General features: G+C 40.5%; 1 protein-coding gene and 1 non-coding gene across 6 annotated transcripts in view; one reads left to right on the top strand and one right to left on the bottom strand.

The window, feature by feature from the left end:
- Positions 1-26,310, top strand: part of ZNF609 (zinc finger protein 609) — a 232,309-nt gene that overhangs the window by 189,886 nt on the left and 16,113 nt on the right. The window lies entirely within an intron of this gene.
- TRNAA-CGC (transfer RNA alanine (anticodon CGC)) lies at positions 21,533-21,605 on the bottom strand. The gene has a single exon. It is a non-coding gene; the product is annotated as a tRNA-Ala (tRNA).

Here is a 26,310-nt window from a genome sequence, read left to right on the forward strand (position 1 = left end):
TCAATTTCATTTCTTTTTATGGCTGAATAATATTCCATTGTATATATGTGCCACATCTTCTTTATCCATTCATCCGATGATGGACACTTAGGTTGTTTCCATCTCCTGGCTATTGTAAATAGAGCTGCAATGAACATTTTGGTACATGACTCTTTTTGAATTATGGTTTTCTCAGGGTATGTGCCCAGTAGTGGGATTGCTGGGTCATATGGTAGTTCTATTTGTAGTTTTTTAAGGAACCTCCATACTGTTCTCCATAGTGGCTGTATCAATTCTACATTCCCACCAGCAGTGCAAGAGTGTTCCCTTTTCTCCACACCCTCTCCAGCATTTATTGTTTCTAGATTTTTTGATGATGGCCATTCTGACTGGTGTGAGATGATACCTCATTGTAGTTTTGATTTGCATTTCTCTAATGATTAATGATGTTGAGCATTCTTTCATGTGTTTGTTGGCAGTCTGTATATCTTCTTTGGAGAAATGTCTATTTAGGTCTTCTGCCCATTATTGGATTGGGTTGTTTGTTTTTTTGTTATTGAGCTGCATGAGCTGCTTGTAAATTTTGGAAATTAATCCTTTGTCAGTTGCTTCATTTGCAAATATTTTCTCCCATTCTGAGGGTTGTCTTTTGGTCTTGTTTATGGTTTCCTTTGCTGTGCAAAAGCTTTGAAGTTTCATTAGGTCCCATTTGTTTATTTTTGTTTTAATTTCCATTTCTCTAGGAGGTGGGTCAAAAAGGACCTTGCTGTGATTTATGTCATAGAGTGTTCTGCCTGTGTTTTCCTCTAAGAGTTTGATAGTTTCTGGCCTTACATTTAGGTCTTTAATCCATTTTGAGCTTATTTTTGTGTATGGTGTTAGGGAGTGATCTAATCTCATACTTTTACATGTGCCTGTCCAGTTTTCCCAGCACCACTTATTGAAGAGGCTGTCCTTTCTCCACTGTACATTCCTACCTCCTTTATCAAAGATAAGGTGACCATATGTGCGTGGGTTTATCTCTGGGCTTTCTATCCTGTTCCATTGATCTATCTTTCTGTTTTTGTGCCAGTACCATACTGTCTTGATTACTGTAGCTTTGTAGTATAGTCTGAAGTCAGGGAGCCTGATTCCTCCAGCTCCATTTTTCGTTCTCAAGATTGCTTTGGCTATTCGGGGTCTTTTGTGTTTCCATACAGATTGTGAAATTTTTTGTTGTAGTTCTGTGAAAAATGCCAGTGGTAGTTTGATAGGGATTGCATTAAGTCTGTAGATTGCTTTGGGTAGTAGAGTCATTTTCACAATGTTGATTCTTCCAATCCAAGAACATGGTATGTCTCTCCATCTATTTGTATCATCTTTACTTTCTTTCATCAGTGTCTTATAATTTTCTGCATACAGGTCTTTTGTCTCCTTAGGTAGGTTTATTCCTAGATATTTTATTCTTTTTGTTGCAATGGTAAATGGGAGTGTTTTCTTGATTTCACTTTCAGATTTTTCATCATTAATGTATAGGAATGCCAGAGATTTCTGTGCATTAATTTTGTATCCTGCTACTTTACCAAATTCATTGATTAGCTCTAGTAGTTTTCTGGTAGCATCTTTAGGATTCTCTATGTATAGTATCATGTCATCTGCAAACAGTGACAGCTTTACTTCTTCTTTTCTGATTTGGATTCCTTTTGTTTCCTTTTCTTCTCTGATTGCTGTGGCTAAAACTTCCAAAACTATGTTGAATAAGAGTGGTGAGAGTGGGCAACCTTGTCTTGTTCCTGATCTTGGTGGAAATGCTTTCAGTTTTTCACCATTGAAGACGATGTTGGCTGTGGGTTTGTCATATATGGCCTTTATTATGTTGAGGAAATGTCCCTCTATGCCTCCTTTCTGGAGGGTTTTTATCATAAATGGGTGTTGAATTTTGTCAAAAGCTTTCTCTGCATCTATTGAGATGATCATACGGTTTTTCTCCTTCAATTTGTTAATATGGTGTATCACGTTGATTGATTTGCATATATTGAAGAATCCTTGCATTCCTGGAATAAACCCCCCTTGACCATGGTGTATGATCCTTTTAATGTGCTGTTGGATTCTGTTTGCTAGTATTTTGTTGAGGATTTTTGCATCTATGTTCATCAGTGATATTGGCCTGTGGTTTTCTTTCTTTGTGACATCCTTGTCTGGTTTTGGTATCAGGGTGATGGTGGCCTCGTAGAATGAGTTTGGGAGTGTTCCTCCCTCTGCTATATTTTGGAAGAGTTTGAGAGGGATAGGTGTTAGCTCTTCTCTAAATGTTTGATAGAATTCACCTGTGAAGCCATCTGGTCCTGGGCTTTTGTTTGTTGGAAGATTTTTAGTCACAGTTTCAATTTCAGTGCTTGTGATTGGTCTGTTCATATTTTCTATTTCTTCCTGATTCAGTCTTGGCAGGTTGTGCCTTTCTAAGAATGTGTCCATTTCTTCCAGGTTGTCCATTTTATTGGCATAGAGTTGCTTGTAGTAAGTTGTAGTAACTCTAACAAAGAGTAGCCCCCGCTCGCCACAACTAGGGAAAGCCTGTGCACAGCAACCAAGACCCAATAAATAAATAAATAAATTTATTTATTTATTTTAAAAAACCTGAAAACCATAACCTTCATTCTTAACCATATTTAGAAAACAGAGTGGTGAGCAGCAGCTGATGGGGGAGGGCAAATTAAGCCACCCAGCACACCAATCAAAAGTTTTTATCTTGTTTTCTATCTATAATTTAATTAACTAATTTTTGTTTTTTGCGGGGGCTGCATTGGGTCTTCATTGCTGTGCACAGGCTTTCTCTAGTTGCAGCGAGCAGGGGCTACTCTTCATTGCAGTGCACGGGCTTCTCATTGCAGTGGCTTCTCTTATTGTGGAGCACGGGCTCTAGGCACGCGGGAGTCAGTAGTTGCAGCACGCGGGCTCAGTAGTTGTGGCTCTCAGGCTCTAGAGCGCAGGCTCAGTAGTTGTGGCTCACAGGCTTAGTTGCTCCGCGGGATGTGGGATCTTCCCAGACCAGGGCTTGAACCCGTGTCCCCTGCATTGGCAGGCGGATTCTTAACCACTATGCCACCAGGGAAGCCCTATAATTTATTTTAATGCATTAGTGTACCAATCAGTAATTAACAAGTATTTTTTTTAGCATGAAGTATTAGACTGTCTTCTTCAGATCTTCTTCCTGCTCTCCAACACGTAGCCTCAGCTCATTATCACATGGTTTCACTCTTCCTTATGTGTACCAAGCTCATCCCGGATCCTCTTAAGAGTTACCAAAATCCTATTCTTTCTCTGATCTGTCACACTGCATGTCTATACCACAGTATGTGTAGCATATTTTAGTAATGATTTGATACATATTCATTTCCCTCCCCCCAAATAGAATAAGATTTTCAGTTAAGTGAAAGTTTTGAATCTCTACTAGCACTTGGCACAGTGATGGAGTATAATAAGTAAGATATATTTGCTGGCTTATTGCATGAAAGCACTGTTTGAGGTACACTAATCTGACAGTAGTTTACTGGCTGGATTGACAGAAAGAATTAAAGATTGGAGTTAGGAGCATAATTCAAAGTCTGTTAGAATAATCTAGAGGTGAGTTAACGAGGACCTGGATTCTGATGGTTGTGGTTGGGGATGGGGAAGAAGATATTATTCAGAGAGAGTTCAAAGGCAGAACGTACAGGCCGTGGTGACTGGCTCGTATCCAGATGCCACAGAAAGCCAGCTCTGCTTCCTCCTTTTTCAGCCCATGATCCCTTTTCGTTATGCCCCAAATTCCCTGCTTCCTTTAGAGATCATCAGTTGCCTCTCTTCAGGGTCCCAAATTCTCATAACTTAGGAGAATTCCAACTGGGCAAGTGGATCCCCACAAGGCAGAACTGACAGCAGTGGTAGAACTGGCTGGTCCCCAACTTTCTGTCTTCCAGCATGAAGATAGCAGCAGCTTAGTTAACATCTTTATAAAAAGGCAGAAGTAAAATAATGCTTGGGTTGTACCCCTTAAGTCAGCAGTTTTAAAACTTTTTAAACTCAGGACTCCTTTCCATCCTTAAAAATTATTAAGGACCTCTAAGAGCTTTTGTTTATATCTATTGATATTATAGTTATTGATATTTGCCCTAACAGAAATTAAAACTGAGAACCTATTAAAAATAGAATAGACTTGAGGACATGGAGAGGGGGAAGGGTAAGCTGGGACAAAGTGAGAGAGTGGCACGGACTTATATATACTGCCAAATGGAAAATAGATAGCTAGTGCGAAGCAGCCGCATAGCACAGGGAGATCAGCTTGGTGCTTTGTGACCGCCTAGAGGGGTGGGATAGGGAGGGTGGGAGGGAGACGCAAGAGGGAGGGAATATGGGGATATATGTATACGTATAGCTGATTCACTTTCTTATACAGCAGAAACTAACACAACATTGTAAAGCAATTATACTCCAATAAAGATTAAAAAATACATGTATTTATTAATCTATTTAAAAATAACAATAATAAACGTTTTACATGTTACCATATTTATGAAAATAACTACAGTTTCTAAAACAAAAATATTTAGTAAGAAGAGTAGCATTATTTTACATTTTTACAAATCTTTTTAGTGTTCGGCTTAATAGGAGACACTGGATTCTCATGTGTACTTCTATATCCAATTTGTCGAAATATCACGTCATGCCTCTGGAAAACTCTTATGTACACTCATGAGAGAATGAAAATAAAAAGCCAAATTTGTCTTAGTATTATTATGAAAATAGTTTTGACTTTGCAAAACCCCTTGAAACTGTCTTTGGGACTGCCAGACATCCCTGAACCATACTTTGAGAATCACTGCCTTAAGCAATGTTTTTTAGTTTCTCTGTCTAAGAGAGTCTTAAAGATGTATGTTTCATTTTATTGCCATGTCTTAGCATTCTTGGCACCTATACTGAGACCCTCATTACCTGTTGGTAGAAATAACACACTTAAAAGAGGAATAAAAACAAGTCTTCAGTTTTTAAAAATTTGTTTATTGGACATTGATCACATACACCCCACACTGCATTCAAAGCTCACTGACAAATTAGTTGTAGGGAGTTACCAAAAATGGTTTTGTCTGACTAACTGATTCCTTTGGCTAATATCTATAGAATTTTTCCCCATGGACTTTGTATTCCAAATATAACAGACTCTTAAGAGAATCGTGGAATTAATGCACGTGGAATGTATATGGCCGTGAAGTCAGATAAGAGGACCTATAGGGCCTGATGATAGACCTACGTTAGTATTGACTCCCTGATTTCCTCATCTAAAGTAGATTATAAGAAGCAAGTTGGATGTGATACAGAGGTTGGGAATATGGAAATGACTATTACTGCAAAAGGTAGACATGTTAATGACAAAAAGTGACTGCTGACAACCAGGTAGGAGACCGAAAAGCAAAACACAAAAACTCAACAGAGAAGTCTGATCACAGTTAATGGAGTCATTAACCCTTAAGGCCTCGGTAACCTTTGAAAGGACATTCGTTTACCACACCACAGGAGAATCATATCTAGAATAATGCCCCTGAGTCATGAAGAAAAATTAAAATATCCTCTGTATATTGAGTCCTCAATTTATGAATGGCTTGTGTTCCAAAGTTAATTTTATTGTCAGAACATTTATTGGGCTTCCCTGGTGGCACAGTGGTTAAGAATCCGCCTGCCAACTCCGGGAACACAGGTTCAAGCCCTGGTCCGAGAAGATCCCACATTCCGTGGAGCAACTAAGCCCATGCACCACACCTACTGAGCCCTAGTGCCTAGAGCCCACGAGCCACAGCTACTGAAGCCCGAGCGCCTAGAGCCCGTGCTCTGTGACAAGAGAAGCCACTGCGATGAGAAGCCCACGCACCGCAACGAAGAGTAGCCCCCGCTCGCCACAACTAGAGAGAGCCCGCGCATGGCAACGAAGACCCAACGCAGCCAAAAATAAATAAAACAAATTTTAAAAAAAACATTTGTTTATAGAAACAGATAAATAATTGTTATTTTGGGTTGCAGACAATCTGCTTTTTCAGTTTATGTATTCAACAAACAACCTTTGAGTGCTTAATGTCAATAGAAGTGTTTCAGTTAACTCTCATTTATAGCTTTGTTTCAGTGAAGGCTACATTCTGAGGCCAAAGCCTGGGCATACATATACTGTTCCCCTCTGGCCTCCATTATTTGTCTTATAAGGTGCTACACTGTTGATATCAGGGGCCTGCAAATTACAGTCAAAGTACCAAATCCAGTCCACTGCCTGTTTTTGTAATTTCATTGGTACACAGCCATAACCCATTCATCTATGTATTGTCTGTGACTCTTTGTGCTGCAAGGGTTGAGAAGTTACCACAGAGATTGTGTGGCCTGCAAAGGCTAAAATATTTACAATGGGTTCCTTACATTAAAAGTGTGTAAACCCCTGGTCTACATGATCTGGGCTGCCCTCATCTCTGACCTCGTCTCTTCCTACTCTTCCTCTCACTTACTCCACCATAGTCTCACTCCACTTTGCGCTTCCTGAGAACATGCCAAGCACATTCCCACTACAGCGCCTTTGTACCTGGTTTTTCCTCTGCCTCAAATATTCTTCCTTCTAATTTCCTCATGGCTCACGCAGGTTTCTCTGCTTAAATGTCACCTGCTCAATAAGGCTTCTCTTGACTGCCCTTTATAAAATAGCAACATCCCATCCCTCACATTCTTTATTCATTTGCTCCTGCTTCGTTTATCTCCATAGGGCTTACCACTGTCTTGACATATATTTACTTGTTGTCTGTCTCCCACCACTTGAGTATAAGTTGTATAAGAGCAAGAGCTGTCAGTTTTGTGCATTGCTATATCTCAGATACTCTGAGCCAAAGTAGGTATTCATTTGTTGAAGGGAGGGAGGGAGGGAGAAAGGTATGAGGGAGGGAGGAAGGGAAAGAGGGCAAGGGAGACTTGCATGCTAACCTGCCCTTTATTCAGGGGGTAGTTGTCAGCATCAACCAGGATTGGCAGTTGGGATTGAAACAAGATTTAAAAGCAGCATGTAGGTAAATACTGACGTTTCCATTTTAAAACTCAAAGCTACTGGCATATTCAGTCACATGTGACCTCTTGCCCCTAACCTATTTTTCAGTCCCTTATGTTGAGAGCAAGCAGCTGGCCTTGTTTATCTTTGTTCTCCAGTACCTAGTCCAGCGTAGGCTCTTAATAAATATTTGCTCCCAGCCCAGAAATGGACCTTGGTATCTTCTTAGTTGTTTTTTATAACTTCAATACTTACCATAATGCCTGGCAAATAATAGAGGCTCAGTAAATATTTGCTCCAGGAAGGAATAAGTTGAATGAATTCTTTGTCGGCTTAGGATAAAACGCTATTCTAGGTTATCTGTTGTTGTATAACAAATTATTCCCAAAATATAGCATTCTAAAACTTATAGTTTCTGGGGGTCAGCAATTCAAGAGTGGCTTAAGTAGCTGATTCTGTCTCAAGATTGCTCATGAAGTTGCAGTCAAAATGTCAACTGGGCTGCTATCATCTGAAAGCTTATTTGAGGATCACTTCCAAGTTGGCTCACTTACGTGTCTGTTAGCAGGAGGCCTCAGTCTCTGGCCTTATGCACCTCTCCATAGGGTAGGCTACTTCAGTGTCCTCATAACACAGCAGCTAACTTCCCCAAGAGAAGTAATCCAAGAGGAAAAACTAGGAGGAACCCATGTTGCCTTTTATCACCTAGTCTGAGAAGGCTACTTTCACCACATTCTGTTTATTAGAACCAAGTTGCTAATTGTAACCCACAGTCAGGGTGCGGGGAATTAGCCCTCTCCATTTTGAGGGAAGAATATCGAAGAATCTGTGGACATATTTTAAAACTGCCACAATCACCTTGATACTCTGAACTGAATAAAGAGAAATTACCCATTTACAAGAAGTGAGACAGGGTTTCAGAGATGGTATTCATCCTGCCACTTATTTGCCCTCTTCAATTATAATATTTTCCTTTCCTAAAAGGAAAAACAATTAGCATTTTGTCCTACCAAAATTAACTACTATTTTTACCTTTTTTTTTGAATAGGTAACACATGTATATGGTGTAAAAATTCAACAGTAAAATGAATATACAATGAAAAACAAGTTTCCTTGCACTGAATTCCAGCCACCCAGTTTCCCTCCCTAGGGAAGACCACTAATACTAGTTTATTTATCCTTTCAGAGACCTTCTGTGCACTTATAAGTAGACACTTATAAGGTTATTTTTACACCGATGGTAGCATACTGTAATTACTGTTCTGTACCTTGCGCTTTTTTTCCATTTGCCTGTATATGTCAGAATTTGTTCCATATCAGTTTATTTATAGTTGTTTTTTTAACAGCTGCATAGTATTCCATCGTGCAGATATGCAGAAATGTATTTGATTGCTTCTTCATTGAAGGACATTTAGTTTCCCATCTTTTTCTGTAATAAACACTGCTGCAGTAGGTACCTTGTTCATTTTGTACACTGAGAATATTTGTGGATAAATACCTTCAAGTGGATTTGTTGGGTCAAAGAGAATGTGCTTTTTGAAAGATAATGCCCGATTGCCACCAGAGGTTGGACCAGCTTTATACACCCACCAGCAATATATGAATTTCCTGTGCCCTCTCTAGGCATAGTAGCAGTAGAAACATTTAGAAGTGTTGCCAGTAAATAAAGAATTATTATATGTATTTTACACTATGCCCAACACAATCCCCTGATACATGTTGATACCAAAAAGTTGTTCATTTTTGTTTGTTTGTTTTTGGGGTTTTTTAACTGAAGTATAGTTGATTTGCAATGTTGTGTTAGTTTCTGGTGTTAAAAAATTGTTGGTTAACCTCAGGGGAGATAGACTTTCTCTGTGAAAGTTTACTGAGTTGGTCACTATATTCCAGAGAGTTTTTTAACTCTTTGATAGAGTAGAATGCTACTGAGAGAGAACCTACTGCCTGCTGTAGATTGCTTTAATGTTTTATTATTTTTTTTAATTTATTCATTTATTTTTGGCTGTGTTGGGTCTTCGTTGGCTGCGTGCGGGCTTTGTCTAGTTGTGGCGAGCAGGGGCTACTCTTCGTTGCGGTGCTCGGGCTTCTCATTGCGGTGGCTTCTCTTGTTGTGGAGTGCAGGCTCTAGGTGCACAGGCTTCAGCAGTTGTGGCACGAGGGCTCAGTAGTTGTGGCACACGGGCTTAGTTGCTCCACAGCATGTGGGATCTTCCTGGACCAGGGATCGAACCCGTGTCCCCTGCATTGGCAGGTGGATTCTCAACCACTGTGCCACCAGGGAAGTCCCTGCTTCAATGTTTTATTGAAGTATAACATAAATAAAATGAACAAATACTAAGTACGTGGTTTGATGAATTTTTATATATGTATATAACTGTGTGACTACTACCTACATCCAGAACTAGAACATTACCAGTACCCCTAGAAGATTCTCTCATGCCCTCTGCAGTCAATACCACCCCAAAAGGTAACCACTGTTCTGATTTGTATCATTATAGATGAGTTTTCCTACCTTGAAATGTGATCACATGGTATGTACTCTTGTTTGGCTTCTTTCACTTAACATTATGTCTGTGAGATTCATCCATTTTGTAATGTATAGCAGTAGTTCATTCTTCAGAGCATTATAATATTACATTATGAATATACCACAATTTATCCATTCTACTTTTTACAGACATTTTGAGTTGTTTCTGGTTTGGGACTGTTATGAGTGAAGCTGCTATAAACATTCTTTTACATGTCTTTTGTTGGATGTAAGTTCTTGTTTCTGAGAATTGCTGGGTCATAGGGTAGATGTATGTTTAGCTTTAGAAGATCTGCTTAGAAATACATGAGTTTGGTAGAAACAAAATAGTTTTCCAGAGTGCTTTTACCAATTTATACTCCCACTCAGATAAAATTTTTTTCTACCAGGTAAACAATATCTGAAATGACATGCCTTATATTTCATGCCTTGTATTTTGTTTAGCTTAAGCCTTTGATCATTGTTAAAACTCCATGGGAAATAGCATTTTATTAGTCATTTATACGTTTAAGTGCTTGAGTTTCATGGCCTTTCATAGAATCACAGAATTCTAGAGGTCTAGTCCAACAAAGGAGGATAAAGTAGCTTGCCCAGAATCATACAGCAGGTTACTGACTCAGTTGGGCAAAGTAGATGCCTATTCAACTCACAAAATAAACTATATTACTGTATTCAGACACTAGTAAGAGTCCCATGATGTATAAGCCCCATTATGTATAAGAATGGAACTACTTGGAAATTTTTCTTTGATTGACTTAAATAAAACTGCCAAATATTTCTCCAGCAGAGATGGGTTTATTCAGGATAGGCAGAGAATTGCAATTTGGGGTCTGCAACCATGGTAAGCCACATGCAAGTCCCTACATGGCAAGGGAAGGAGAACACTTTTATAGATGGGAAAGGGAAGCTGGGAGTGCTAAAGTAAACAAAGAAACCACGATTGAGTCCTTGCCAGGAAAGAAGAGGAGTCATTCTTCTTCCTGTTGGGCTCTGCTGTTATCACAGGGCATGAGAGCTCCTTCTTCTGGTCTCCCAGCTCTATTTAATTGAGGTTTCTGTTTATTTATTTTTTACATTTCCCCCTTTTAATCAAGATCTTTCTCTGAAAACGTCACTGACCAAAAGTTAGTTTTTCTAGTTTCAGCAGCTTTTTGTCCCTCAGTGCCAAGAAGGACCTTTCCTAGGTGTAATGTCTCAAGGCAGAGGAAAAGTGCATAGATTAGAAACCTATTGAGGTCACGTTCGAGTGAAAAGGGAGGGTAGAAGGCAGAATTCTCAAGCACTTTTTATCTGAAGTCCGTATGTTATCAAGATCATAAACATTTGAGATCATCTGAAGTGTTATATCATCATCAGAGGCTTGGCAACAAACTTCCAACAGGGCTGGTCTAGATACGTTCGGAAAGGTGTCTCATCAGATGTTGCTGCTTCTCTTCTGGGAAATCTTCACTTTCAGGTAACCCAGATAATGTGCAGGTCCAGTCAGGGTTTGGTGCTTTCTTTACTTGTATCACATGACTCGCCAAGAATCTGTTTCTTGGAGTTTGGTGGTACAAGGGTTGGCTAGCAGTACCCGATAGGGGCCTTTCCAGTGAGGTATAAGAGAATTCTTTCCCAATAGATGAAATCTCCAGGTTACAAGGTGTGATGCTTAAGGTCTTCGTCTCCCAAGGGTATACTGTGAAAAGACTGCTTTACCAAAGCATGGTTATTTTTTTTTTAACATCTTTATTGGAGTATAACTGCTTTACAGTGTTGTTAGTTTCTGCTGTATAACAAAGTGAATCAGCTATATGCGTACGTATATCCCCATATCCCCTCCCTCTGCGTCTCCCTCCCACCATCCTTATTCCACCCCTCTAGGTGGTTGCAAAGCACCGAGCTGATCTCCCTGTGCTCTGCGGCTGCTTCCCACTAGCTATCTATTTTACATTTGGTAGTGTATATATGTCAATGCTACTCTCTCACTTCATCCCAGCTTACCCTTCCCCCTCCCCTTGTCCTCAAGTCCATTCTCTACGTCTGTGTCTTTATTCCTGTCCTTCCCCTAGGTTAATCAGAACCTTTTTTTTTTTTTTAGATTCCATATATATGTATTAGTGTATGGTATTTGTTTTTCTCTTCCTGACTTACTTCACTCTGTATGACAGACTAGGTCCATCCGCCTCACTACGAACAACTCAATTTCATTTCTTTTTATGGCTGAGTAATATTCCATTGTACATATGTGCCACATCTTCTTTATCCATTCATCTCTTGATGGACACTTAGGTGCTTCCATGTCCTGGCTATTGTAAATAGAGCTGCAATGAACATTGTGGTACATGACTCTTCTTGAATTATGGTTTTCTCAGGGTATATGCCCAGTAGTGGGATTGCTGGGTCATATGGTAGTTCTGTTTTTAGTTTTTCAAGGAACTTCCATACTGTTCTCCATAGTGGCTGAAAGCATGGTTATTTTTAATAGAAGCAGTTAGGCCTTTGCAGTATTAGAGTATCTCTCCTTTTATCACTTGTGGGTCAAAAGAAGCAGAAGCCAAGTGCATTGGACATCTTATGACTATCTCAAAGGGGAGAGTTTATGAGTTCTAAAAGGAGTAGATCTGAGATTTGGAAGGACCAACAGCAATGCTTTTGGCCAGGGTATTTGGAGGGCCTCTACCAGTTTTGCCAATTCAGTCTTAAAAACACAGTTGGTGTGTTCCACAAGGAAACCAGAGGATTGAGGGTGGTAAGCACAGTGAAACTTGTAAAACTGGATAAACAGCACAGGCTCGTTGAAGTACCTGGCCAGTAAAATGGGTTCCTCGATCACTGTAAAGTTTGAGAGGAGTTCCCCAGGTAGGGTTAATCTTTTCTAAAAAGACCTTAGCCACAGAAGAGGCAGTAGCCTGTCTGCAAGAGAAGGCTTCAGTTCATTGAGAAAACATACAGACCGTGACTAAAATATATTCACATCCATGAGATGGAGGAAGTTGTATGACATCCATTTGCCAAACCTCAAATTAATCAGTTTAGTAGCATTTTTTAAATTTTATTTATTTATTTGGCTGCATCGGGTCTTCGTTGCGGCATGCGGGATCTAGTTGTGGCATGCAGGTTTTCTCTTCTCTAGTTGTGGCTTGGGCTCTGTAGTTGTAGTGCGTGGGCTCTGTAGTTGTGGTATGCAGGCTCAGTAGTTGTGGCACGTGGGCTTTGTTGCCCTGCGGCATGTGGGATCTTAGTTCCCCAACCAGGGATTGAACCAGTGTCCCCTGCATTGGAAGGCAGATTCTCTACCACCGGACCACCAGGGAAGTCCCAAATTAAGTAGTTTAAAATGTCCAGGAGCAGTACAAACAGGCTTCCCTGGGTTGTACTTTGGACAAGTGGGACAAGTGAGGTAGTCACTTTTTGTAGCTTTCTTAATGTTTCCCCACTCATATTGATTCATGAATGCGATCATTTTGTCAGTACACCAGTAGTTTAATGCATGGACAGTGGTGGGGAGTGGGAATTTTAGAGTCCTCTGTAAGACTGCGTTGTTATTTGGTCCAAACCAGAGCTTTCTCTTTTTATCAAACCAAAAATGGTTGCATTTCCAACCTTGCTTTTCCTTTTCTTAGGCCACTTGTTGGGCTTCTCTAGCCAGTTTCTCTAAGTCATCATTTGGGGAAATACCCCTTTGAGCCATGACAGAGATTTGGCTGCTTTCGTTTGGCATTGAGTGTGATGAGAATTCAGGAGAACTTCTACTGCGTCAGGTATAAAAATGGCTAAAGGGCATCCCATAGTGATTTTCCTGGTTGCTTTAACTAAAATGGCAGTGGCTGTAATGGCTCTAAGGCAAGGACGGGAGGTGTTCCCATGCCACAGAGTCCAGTTACTGGCTATAATATCCTATGGGTTGTTGGTGGTCCCTTGTTTTTGGGTAAGTACCCCAAGGGCATTCCCTTCCTTTTCATAAACAAAAAGGGAAAAGGGGAATTTGATAATTGTGATGCCCAAGAGCAGGTGGATTCATAAAACTCCCCTTTAAGGCCTTAAAGGCCGTGTTGTCCAGTTCTTCCCATAAAATTGGGTCAGGATTGTTACTGTTGAGTAAGACATACAGAGGTTTGGCCATAGAGAGAAATTTAGAATGCAATTTAAGCAATAACCAGTAGCTCAGGAATACCTCTCGGCACCTAGTTTTGGGTTTGGGGAAACTTAGGACAACATGAAGTCTATCTGGATCTGATTGTAGCCCTTATTTTGAGATCAGATGCTCTAAATATTGAAACTAGGTTTGGGCAAACTGCAGTTTTTGTTTGGTGACCTTGTGTCCCTTTAAGCCTAAATGTTTGTTTGTTTTTTAATTTTATTGAAGTATAGTTGATTTACGGTGTTGCCTTTAATTTCTGTTGTACAACAAAGTGACTCAGTTATGCATATATATATTCTTTTCCATTGTGGTTTTTCACAGGATATTGAATATAGTTCCCTGTGCTATACAGTAGGACCTTGTTGTTTATCCATCCTATATATGATAGTTTTAAACCTGAAAGTTTTAGCAAGTGGTTGCTGTCTTCCTGTGAAGAGAAAAGGAGAGCAAAGAAGCAAATCATCTACTTACTGCAACAAAGTAGAACCCCTGAACTTTATATCATCCAGATCAGCCTTCAGGGTTGGTGAGAAATGAAGGGCTCTCAATAAAGCCCTTGAGACATTACTGTCCTGGTGAATTGTTTTTCTTCCCAAATGAAGGCAAACAGGTGTTGGCTAGCTTCGTCAACTGGAATACTAAAGAGTGAACTCATAAATCAGTTACAGTAAAGAATTTACTTCTGATAGGAATAGATGTTAGTAACCTATGAAAGTTAGGAACAACAAGATATTGAGGGATAACAATGTTTTTTTTGTTTGTTTTTGGCCGTGCTGCGCAGCTTACGGGATCTTATTTCCCCAGCCAGGGATTGAACTTGGGCCACAACAGTGAAAGTGCCAAATCCTAACCACTGGACCACCAGGGAACTCCCAACAGTGTTGTTTTTTTTGCTCAGAGGTCCTGGGCCTCCACCCTTGGCCCTTAGGTTTTCTCACTGGGAAAATGGAAGTGTTACAGGGCTAGTACAAGGGGTAAAGAGGCCTCAAGCCTTGTAATCTTCTATTATGGGCTTTGTGCCTTGAAGGGCTGCTTTACTTTATATGATATTGATTAATTCCGGGATGAGGTTTTGAGGAATCTATGTGAAACTTGATGGGAGATGCACTATTAATTTTGCCAGTATCAGTTGGAGATTTTGCCCATAAGGAAAGTGGTAGCTGATTCAATAGGGGCAAATGATCAGTGTTTCCAGAATCAGCTCTAGAACAAAAAAAAGATGTCAAAGGATCATTTAATTCACCTGGCTGGTTACTTTGATGACTACTGTCAAATTCTATAATTAACTCCTCCTTTTGGGAGAAAGAAATTTTGGCATGATACTTCTCTAAGAAGTCTCGGCCTAATAAATGAGTAGGGACAGAGAAACTAAGGAGAAAAGGGTGTATGTATCTGAAAGGGCCTAAACAAAAGGGAATTGGTCAGAGATAGGAACCTTTTGAGGTTCATTAGAGATCCCCACTATTTGAACTGGGGTATTTTGGAGGTTTTTTTGGCCACGTCTCGTGGCATGTTGGGATCTTAGTTCCCTGACCAGGAATTGAACCCGAGCCCCCTGCATTGGAAGCTCAGAGTCTTAACCACTGGACTGCCAGGGCAGTCCTGAAATGTTTTAATATTCCCAGGCAGGGGCTGCTTTATATTAGTTGGGTTGAGCACTGAGAGTTTAGCTCCAGCATCATTTAGGACTGGAAGAGATCCATTCCCAATCTGGAGAAATGTTTCTCCAAGTTGATTAAGAGGGAGAATTGGGAAAATCCCTGGTAGTTCCTCAGAGCCCCATAATTGAGAGTTGGGAGGACGTTGGAAAGGCTGGTTAGAGAGCTGAAGATGCCTAAAGTACTTAAATTTGTAGCAGTCTCTTTTCCAATGTCCTAGCTCTTTGCAATAATAGCAGAAACTAGGAGGGTTTGGGTTTTGTTTAGGAGCCTTCATTTGCTGGATTTGAAGATTAAGAATTTTGGTGGTCTCCCATTTAGGTGACTCATGTAGAGTGCAAGAGAGCTGGTTTGTCAGATTAATTAAGTCTGGGATGGACATAGTTTCCCATTCCATCCTGGTCTTTTTTACTAGATGGGAAAGATCCCAGTTCAGCCCATTAATAAAAATAGAGTTAAAAACTACCAGGTAGAATCAACACATGAAGGAAGACCAGAATTTTTTTTTTAATCTGAAGTCGATTATAATAGTTATGAACAGTTTCATCAGATTTTTGTATGCAAGCCTGAAGTTTGTTCCAATCAACAGGCTTTGGAAAATTGCTCCATGAAGTCGCTTAGCCATATCTCTAACCTGATCATGTAGTAAGTTAGTGGGCTGGTCTCCCAGTTGTAATTCTAGAGACATTTCAGGATTTTCCCAATTAGCAGTTTTCATCAAATGCTGTGCCTGGCCTTCACGGAACTAGATCCCACACGCATGCCGCGACTAAGAGTTCACATGTAGCAACTAAGGAGCCCATGAGGGTGGGATAGGGAGGGTGGGAGGGAGGCTCAAGAGGGAGGGGATGTGGGGATATATGTATACTTATAGCTGATTCACTTTGTTGTACAACAGAAACTAACACAACATTGTAAAGCAATTATACTCCGATAAAGATATTAAAAAAGAAGAGCCCACAAGCCACAACTGAGACCCTGTGCAACCAAGTAAAAGTCAATCAATCAATTAATCAATAAAAGTTTAACAAATAAACACCTCAGAAAATCTGTGAGGATCTTCAGTTACTTTGGGAAAATATTTGACAGTGGCTCACAGTTCAATATAAGGGAATATAAGAAATTAAGGGTTTAACCTCTGGATCCTCAGAAAGCTTAATTTTTTTTTTTTTAGGATTTTTTTTGAGGTTTTTTTTTGGCTGCATTGGCTCTTCGTCGTTGCACGCAGGCTTTCTCTAGTTGTGGCGAGCGGGGGTTACTCTTGGTTGCGGTGCACAGGCTTCTCATTGCAGTGTCTTCTCTTGTGGAGCATGGGCTCTAGGTGCGTGTGCTTCAGTAGTTGTAGCACGCAGGCTCAGTAGTTGTGACTCGCAGGCTCTAGAGCACAGGCTCAGTAGTTGTGGCACACTGGCTTAGTTGCTCCGTGGCATGTGGGATCTTCCCAGACCAGGGCTCGAACCCGTGTCCCCTGCATTGGCCAGCGGATTCTTAACCACTGTGCCACCAGGGAAGCCCAGAAGGCTTAATTTTTAAGGGACAGGCTCTAACAAGTTCCGGGAGAGAATTTGTATGAGGGAATTGAGGGTAAAGAGGAGGCATAGGCAGTATAGAAGGAAGGATTGAAATGGTGCTGGAGGCAGAGTCTGGCCACAAGAAGCCAAGGGAGAGAAAGGTGGTGCCAGAGGTGGAGCCTGAGACAAAGAAGCCAAGAAGAAGAGCCTGAGACTTCAGGAGCCATTTTATCTTCCTTTAATCATTTATTTGCCTCAGTTATTCTTAAAATCTTATTTTGCAGAGAAGCAGTTTTAGGTTCCTGATAATGTTTGGAAGCCTTAAAATGCCAGTTGAAATAGGCATACCATTCAGCTCTGTTTCTGAGCTATTGTAGTCCAGTTCAGTTTTAAGGAAATTAAGTTTGGGGATTTTAAAAGTTCCCCAAAATGGCCATTGAGGGCTTCCCTGGTGGCGCAGTGGTTGAGAGCCCGCCTGCCGATGCAGGGGACACGGGTTCGTGCCCCTGTCAGGGAAGATCCCACATGCCACGGAGCGGCTGGGCCCGTGAGCCATGGCCGCTGCCTGCGCGTCCGGAGCCTGTGCTCCGCGATGGGAGAGGCCACAACAGTGAGAGGCCCGCGTACCACAAAAAAAAAAAAAAAAAATGGCCATTGATATTCTAAATTGCCTTTGGACAGGTGGGTCCATTTAGTTAGAAATGTGCATGAGGAAGGACCACAGTTTTTAAACATAAAATTGGCCAAAGTCCCAGGGTGTGGGGGCCACAGATAACTGGGATCCCATTTCTCAGAGGATTTCCTCTAGAGTAAAAGAACAATTTTCAAACAGCTCGAACAGCTTACAGTTCAAACAGCTCAATTCAAACAGCCTGCAAGCTAACACCAGCCATTTCTTCATACACAAAGAGGGCATGAGCTTGGATCCAGGAGAAAGACCCTCCAAATTCCACGGTCAGCAAGAAAAGCAGTGAGCTCAGTGGGCTCAATTATGGGTACCTCACCTGTTTGCTCACCAGTCCTGGAGTCTTCAGGGGTCTCCTCTGGTCCCCGTATGGGCCACCAAAATGTTGACCTAAATCAAATAGATGACCAGACATTTCTCCAGCAAAGATGGGCTTATTTGAGATCAGCAGAGAATTGCAATTCAGCGTCTGCAACCATGGTGAGCCACATGCGAGTTCCTGCACAGCAAGGGAAGAACACTTTTATAGAGGGGAGAGGGAAATTGGGAACACTATAGTAAACAGAGTCCATAGCTTCTCATTGGCTGAGTCCTTGCCAGGAAAGAAGAGGAGTCTTTCTTCCTCCTGTTTGGGCTCTGCTACCATCACAGGGCATGAGAGCTCCTTCTTGTGGTCCTTCAACACTATTTAATTGAGGTTTCTGTTTATCAGTTTTTTATACCTTACTTGAACAGAGTTTCTGGAGAGAAACAAGGAGCATTCATTCATTCAACATATACTTATTGAGCATCTACTATATGCCAAAAATGTTTCTAGTTCTTATAGATACAGCAGTCCAAAAAAACTGACAAAAATCTTGCTCTTCATAGAGCTTACATTCTAATAGGACTGAACAGACAATAAGCAAGATGAATAAATAAAATTTCTGCTATGTTACATACTGATAAATATTATGGGGAGGAAGGTAGGAAAGGGAACTAGAAAGTATATAAGTGGGGAGTGCGAATGAGGGATGGCCTCACTGAGATGACTTTTGAGAAAATATTTGAAAGAAATGAAGGGAAAGTACCTTTGAGAATATGGGGGATGGGGGGAAGGGATGTTACTGATAGATGGAATGGCAAGTTCAAGGCCCTAAGATGAGAACATGCCTGTTGTGTTCAAGGAACAAGTAGCTCACATGCCAGAACAGAGTGTGAGGGGCAGAGTAGTAGATGATGTTGATCAGAGAGGTAATGAGGGCCGAGATCACATGAATCCTTTAAGATCACAATAAGAATTTTGCCCTTTAATCTGGGTGAAATGGAAAGAAGCCTTTGGAAGGTTTTGAGTAGAGGAATGATAGGATATGACTTGGATTTTAACAGGATCTCTCTGGCTCCTGTGTTGAGAATGGGTCAGAGAGGGATAGGATGGCTGTTGCAATAATTAGAGGAGTACCTGGAGCCAGAGAAGTGGAGATAGTGAGATATGATCAAAATCTGGATATATTTTGAAGGTTGAGCCAACAAGATTTGCTGACTGTCAGATGTGGGGTGGTGTGAGAGTAAGAGAGGAGTCAAGCAGAACTCCCAAGGTTTTTGACCTGAACACCTGAAAGGATGGAAATGCCATTACCTGAAATAGGGAAAACTCAGAGCCACGTTGTTATTGGGAGCAGGGGGCAAGGGAGTGGTCAAGGGACAGGTGGGTATCAGGAGCTCAGTTTGAGTCATGTTAAGTTTGAAATCTCTTTTGAGACATCAAATGGAAATGTCAAATTTGCAATTAGATATATGAATCTGGAGTTCAGGGAAAAGGTAGGTGCTGGAGATAGAAGTTTGAGTCATTAGTTAGATATGAAGAAGTAACAGCAAAAGGTGCTGAGAAGGAGCGAGCAGAACAATAAGAAGAAAATCAGGCCTGTGTGGTGTCCTTGTCCTGGAAGCCAAATGAAGGAAGTGTTTTCAAGAAGGAAAGTGGAAGCTAGGAAGCAAGGAAGCACATGGCATACAAGAAGGAAAGTGGTCAACTGAGCATTAGTTTATTAGATCCCTGAGAGAAAGCATGTACTAAGTGGAAATGGTAAAAATGAGGGCTCTGGAGGTCAAATTTACTCTTTCCATTATTGTGCTTGTATCAGTCTTGACTGCATGACTTTTTTTTTTTTTCCAATATTTATTTATTTGGCTGCATCGGGTCTTAGTCACGGCACACAGGTTCTTTTTTATTTTTTTAATGTTTATTTATTTATTTATTTTCTTATTAGTCATCCATTTTATACACATCAGTGTATACATGTCAATCCCAATTGCCCAATTCATCACACCCCCACCCCCACCCCCAGCCGCTTTCCCGCCTTGGTGTCCATACGTTTGTTCTCTACTTCTGTGTCTCAATTTCTCCTCTGCAAACCGGTTCATCTGTACCATTTTCTAGGTTCCACATATATGAGTACGCAGGTTCTTCGTTGCAGCACGTGGGCTTCTCATTGTGGCAGCAGAGTGCATGGGCTCAGTAGTTGCGGCATGCAGGCTCTCTTAGTTGTGGCCCACAGGCTGTAGAGCACGTGGGCTCAATAGTTGCGGTGCGTGGGCTTAGCTGCCCCACTGCACGTGGGATCTTAGTTCCCCATCCAGGGGTCAAACCCGCGTCCCCTGCATTGGAAGGCAGATTCTTACCACTGGACCACCAGGGAAGTCCCTGCACAACTGTTTTGAATTGTCCTTGAAACAAAGCAGTGCTGCTTTGGGACTGGGTTTTGTCTTAACACGGCACTCCTCCTGTTACCTGGGGGAACCTGATTGCTGCCTCATACCTAAGTCATTTCCCCTTTACCATGTTCTGGTGTTGATCGCCTTTAAGAAGGGAGAATACTTAACTCAGCACTCTAAAATTTAGTAATGTTTAATGAGATTATGTCTGTGATGCCCTTGGTAAATATGAAAATAACCACCTAGAGAAACACAAAGCACTACTTTTACTACTACTTTTAGCATATTATTATTTTTATTATCTTCAAACATGCCAACCCTTTCCTTATTTTGTGAACACTTATTCAAAATAGAAAGCTTTCTAAAATGAAAACTAACTTTTCTCTTTCTCTTCAGCCTACTTGCTGCCTTAAAGCTAGCCCTTAATAGAGAAACTAGGTCTGTTAAGTGTTATTTTCTGCTTTTTCCTTCCTGTCTTCTTAATCTCCCAGCTGTCTCAACTCAGAACCTTGTAGGAAGAGAGTTATACTTCAGAAAACTGTTTGCTTTGACATTTAAACAAGCCTCCATTTTGTTTTTCCATATTAGAATTTTTCCTCTTCCCCTCTCCCATCTCCAGCACTCTGAACTGTCATCTTTTCAGCTCATTCATTATTGTTAACGTTTGCAGATTATACCAGAGGAGGGAGACAGATTTATAAACACGTGTTCCTACCCAGCTGTTTCAAGAGTAGGAATAACATTCCTCTTTGAATTGTATACCTGCTGTCTATATACAGCTATGCTCATCTGCCCTTGTAAATGAGGTGCCTACTTCTAAGTCTTACCTTGTCTAGAAATAAATGTACCCTGTTCCTATTCAAATTGGTTATACAGTAATCAGAGCAGCCCATCACTGGGAGGAGACATCCATGTGAATTCACTTTGCTAACAGCCGGAGAGAATTTAGCCCAATTGCTTTCTTAGGAGGTTTGTCATTTCCCTTAAGATGCCAGGGCTCTAGAAAGGGATAGAAATCCTGTCCTCTTTCCCCCTGGATGCCTCCCTACAGTCCTTTATGTATCTTTTATGTAAGATGAAGATAAGGGGACATATTAAGGAAGTTGTGTAAAAAGAATCAGAACCCATTAAGAGATAGCTGTGTAATGCCTTGAAGATCTGACCACTCATCAATAATGAGTAATGAGTGAATTACTTAACCTTTCTGGGCTTCCATTTCCTTATTTACAAAGTAACTTTTTTTTTTATGTATTTATTTATTTATTTTTGGCTGCGTTGGGTCTTAGTTGTGGCATGCAGGCTCTTAGTTTGTGGCATGTGGGATCCAGTTCCCTGACCAGGGATCGAACCTGGGCCCCCTGCATTGCGAGCGCTGAGTCTTAACCACTGGACCACCAGGGAAGTCCCAGAGCAAGGATTTGGACTAAGGTTTTCTGACTGCAAGTTCAGTGGTCTTTAGACAGCATTCTACATCAAAGAAGAATATAGTTGAGTTATTACAGATAGGCCCTGGGAGTGCTTAATCAAATAGTATTTTATTAGTCTATGACCAAAGACAAACAAAAGACTAATTTTGGAGCCTTTTATGTTGTTTTTTTTTTCTTTTCTGCTCAGTTCTTTTCTTTTTTTTTTTTGTCATATTTTATTTTTGGCTGTGTTGGGTCTTCGTTGCTGCACACGGGCTTTCTCCAGTTGTGGCAGGAAGGGGCCACTCTTCATTGTGGTGCATGGGTTTCTCATTGCAGTGGCTTCTCTTGTTGCGGAGCATGGGCTGTAGGCTTCAGTAGTTGTGGCTCGCAGGCGCTAGAGTGCAGGCTCAGCAGTTGTGGCACAGAGGCCTAGTTGCTCTGTGGCATGTGGGATCCACCCAGACCAGGGCTCGAACCCGTGTCCCCTGCATTGGCAGGCAGATTCTTAACCACGGCGCCACCAGGGAAGTCCAACTTCTAGAGTCTTATTCTCTAGATACATTACATAGAAAATGTGCCTTTGGGCACATTGAATTACTGTATTCAAACTTTCGACACATCCCTTTTGTTCTGAACACATAGCAAGAAGTAAAATATATAAAGTGAAAATCAGAGAACATGTTTGGGCTCACAAACAAAATAATCTTATCCATGGACCAAAAACAGAAGAGATGCAAGTCACTGAGTGAGGCTGAAACTGTGGGCCTGCTGGCCTCCAGGTATGGGACCAGAGAACGGTGCCTGAGAGGTGAGTTCCTGGTACTGAAAATATCTATAGAGATAGTTCATAAATAGAGAGAACTTGAGGCCAGGGGAGTAGGATGCCACGCCCCCAACCAGTCTCATGGAAGGAGACTTTTAAAAAGTTAATTGAACTTAGCAACAAAAAGAAATGAACTACTTACTGATACATGCAACAACATGGTGAATCTCAAAAGCATTATGTTAAGTAAGTGAAAGAAGCCAGATGTGGAAGACTACAAGCTGTCTGATTCATTTTATATGAAATTCTGGAAAAGGCAAAGCTATAGGAATATAAACCAGATTAGTCATTGTCTGGGGCTGGGGATGGTGAAATGAGATTGATTGCACAAGGGCTGAGTACTTTTTGACTAATGGAAATGTTCTATAAATTGATCATGGTAGTAATTATACAACTGTAAATATTAATCACACTCATCAAATTATATATTTTAAAATGAATGGATGTTATTGTATATAAATTATAACTATAAAGCAGATTTTTTTTTAAAGGGTATATAGGTATAGGGCTTCACAACAGAGTGACAAGTGGCAAGTTAGTTGCATGGGAAATTGTGTAGATTCAGACAAAGGTGAAGAATTGGAGCAACTAATGAAATCAATCTACTGTATTAGGTTTGATTATAATAGAACCTACCTGTTGTTGGAGCTTTAAAAAAAATTGCCCTTGATAAAGAATTTGTTACTTAAAAAAGAAAAAAAGTTAATTGAGTGGAGGAGGAGGGAAGCCTAAGGAGTTGTGAAGAAGCTGCCTTCTGGTTCAATGATTAGAACTGTGATATCTTCTAATGGCTCAGGCCATTAGAAGACCTCTTCAGACTAGGTCCTTAGGGGGCTAGATGGAAGAAATTGCAAAACTATTAAACAGAGAAGGGGGGAAATTAGTAACAAAAACATCTCTTTCAAAAAAGAGACTGCAAACCAAAATTATATATAATAGAAATCTAATGCTAAGAAAGATAACCACCAAAAATTAACCAGGACTTCCATTTTCAGGAAGATGGAGTAGACATACCTTTCCTGATTTCTCCCACTAAATACAACTAAAACACCTTTACATTATATATATATGATATATATATATATCATATATATATATATATAATATATAGAAATATCCAACAGAGGACTAGTATCTGAATACATAAAGAGCTCTCAAAACTCAACAGTAGAAAACAATCCAGTCAGAAAATGAGCTAAAATATGAACAGATATTTCACCAAAGAGGATATACAGATGGCAGATAAGCACATGAAAAAGATGTTTAACATCATTAGCATGAGGGAAATGCAAATTAAAAATCACAATATGAGATATTACTATACAACTATTAGAATGGTTAAGATTAAAAAGAGAGAGAGAGGACTTCCCTGGTGGTGCAGTGGTTAAGAATCCGCCTGCCAATGCAGGGGACATGGGTTCAATCTGTGGTCTGGGAAGATCCCATATTGCAGCAGAGCAACTAAGCCCATGAGCCACAACTATTGAGCCCATGCACCTAGAGCCCGTGCTCCGCAACAAGAGAAGCCACAAAATGAGAAGCCCGCTCACCGCAACAAAGACTAGCCCCCACTCACTACAACTAGAGAAAGCCCGCGTGCAGCAACAAAGACCCAGCGCAGCCAAAAATAAATAAATAAATAATTTTTTTTTTTTAAGTTAAAAAAAAACTAAATGCAGCTACAATATGACCCAGTAAATGCATTCTTGGGTATTTATTTGGGAGAGATGAAAAACTTAAGTTCAGGGGACTTCCTTTGTGGTCCACTGGTGAAGACTTCACCCTTCCACTGCAGGGGGTGGAGGTTTGATCCCTGATCAGGAAACTAAGATCCCACATGCCATGCTATGCAACACAGCCAAAACAAAACCAATAAATAAATCTTATTTTTAAAAAACAAAAGAACTTAAGTTCACACAAAAACCTGTACACCAGTGTGTATAGCAGCTTATTCATAATAGCCAAATACTGGAAACAACCCAGATGTCCTTCAGCAGGTGAGTGGTAGGACAAACTATGGTATCTCCATACCAAACCACCAATAAAAAGGACTATTATAAACTTTTTTTATAGTTTATAGACCGGGGCACGAACCTGTGTCCCCTGCATCGGCAGGCGGACTCTCAACCACCGCGCCACCAGGGAAGCCCAGGACTAAACTATTGATACATACAACAACCTGGATAAATCTCCAGAGAACTATATGCTGGTAGAAAAAAAAAAACAGCCCCAGAAGGTTATATACTATATGATTCCATTTATATAATATTTTTGAAATGACAAAATTATAGAAATGAGAAACAGATTACTAGTTGCCAGGAATTGAGGAGGAGTGGGGATGGGAGGGAAATGAGTGTAGCTAGGAAAGGACAACATGAGGTACCCTTGTGTTGATGGAAATATTTTGTTTCTTCATTATATTAATGGCAGAATCTCGGTTGGGATATTATACTATAGTTTTGTTGCAAAATGTTACCATTAAAGGGCATGTGGGATCTCTTTATTATTTCTTACAACTGTATGTGAATCTATAATTATCTCAAAAATTTTAAATTAGTTTTAAAAATTTAACCATCAGGAATTGAACGCACACCTAATGAAATTAACATATGGTACAAAGACTGTAATAAGTATGTTCAGAATTCTTAAAGAGAAACAGAATAATAAACTCTTTTAAAAATAAAACTGAAAAAAATAAAACTGTGAACCAAACAGCCAGTAATTAAATAATGTCATGTAGATATGAAAAATTAACCAGTTTAAAATTTTGGAAATGAGAAAAAGTCATTTAAATATAATTATATATTATAGTCATTGAAATTTTTTAAAAACCTCAATACAGGGCTTCCCTGGTGGCACAGTGGTTGAGAGTCCGCCTGCCGATGCAGGGGACACGGGTTCGTGCCCCAGTCTGGGAAGATCCCACATGCCACGGAGCAGCTGGGCCCGTGAGCCATGGCTGCTAGGCCTGTGCGTCCGGAGCCTGTGCTCTGCAATGGGAGAGGTCACATCAGTGAGAGGCCCGCGTACCGGAAAAACAAAAAACAAAAAAAAAACCTCAATACATTGGATAAATTCTAGGCTGCATGTAGTCAAAGAAAAGATTATAAATTGAAAGAATCAAGCACAAAGAAAAAATATATGAGAGATCAACGTGAGTCCTAGAAAAAAAAAGAATGGCAGAAAGACAGTAAATTAATATACAACAGGTAATGACTTTCCTGAATTAGAGAAATTCTAATTAGAAACTTAACTAGGTAGGTTGTACACTCCAAGTACTGTATACCAAACAGATAAATAAAAGTAAATTCAGGGAGACTTCCCCGGTGGCACAGTGGTTAAGAATCCGCTTGGCAATGCAGGGGACACGGGTTCCACCTCTGGTCCAGGAATATCCCACATGCCGCGGAGCAACTAAGCCCGTGCACCACAACTACTGAGCCTGCGCTTTAGAGCCCACGAGCCACAACTACTGAACCCGCACGCCACAACTACTGAAGCCCGCACGCCTAGAGCCCGTGCTTTGCAACAAGAGAAGCCACTGCAATGAGAAGCCTGCAACGAAGAGCAGCCCCCGCTCATCGCCAACTAGAGAAAGCCCTCATGCAGCAACGAAGACCCAACACAGCCAAAAATAAATAATTTATTTATCTTTTTAAAAAGTAAATTCAGTATTCTGGTTAAATATGGTAGATTGAAAGTACATGTTTACCTCCTACCTTCCCCCTAAAACCCATTCAAATGTCAGTAAAGGGATTTTGTTTTTAAGATATAAACTCACAAGGTAAAGAAGACAGACAGGTATAAATCAGTAAAACTTGGGACACTAGAAAGCAGATGCACAATGCTGATTTAAGAGACCTGAAAAAACAGA

This window comes from Pseudorca crassidens, chromosome 1 (assembly GCF_039906515.1).
Source record: "Pseudorca crassidens isolate mPseCra1 chromosome 1, mPseCra1.hap1, whole genome shotgun sequence".
Lineage (NCBI taxonomy): Eukaryota > Metazoa > Chordata > Mammalia > Artiodactyla > Delphinidae > Pseudorca > Pseudorca crassidens.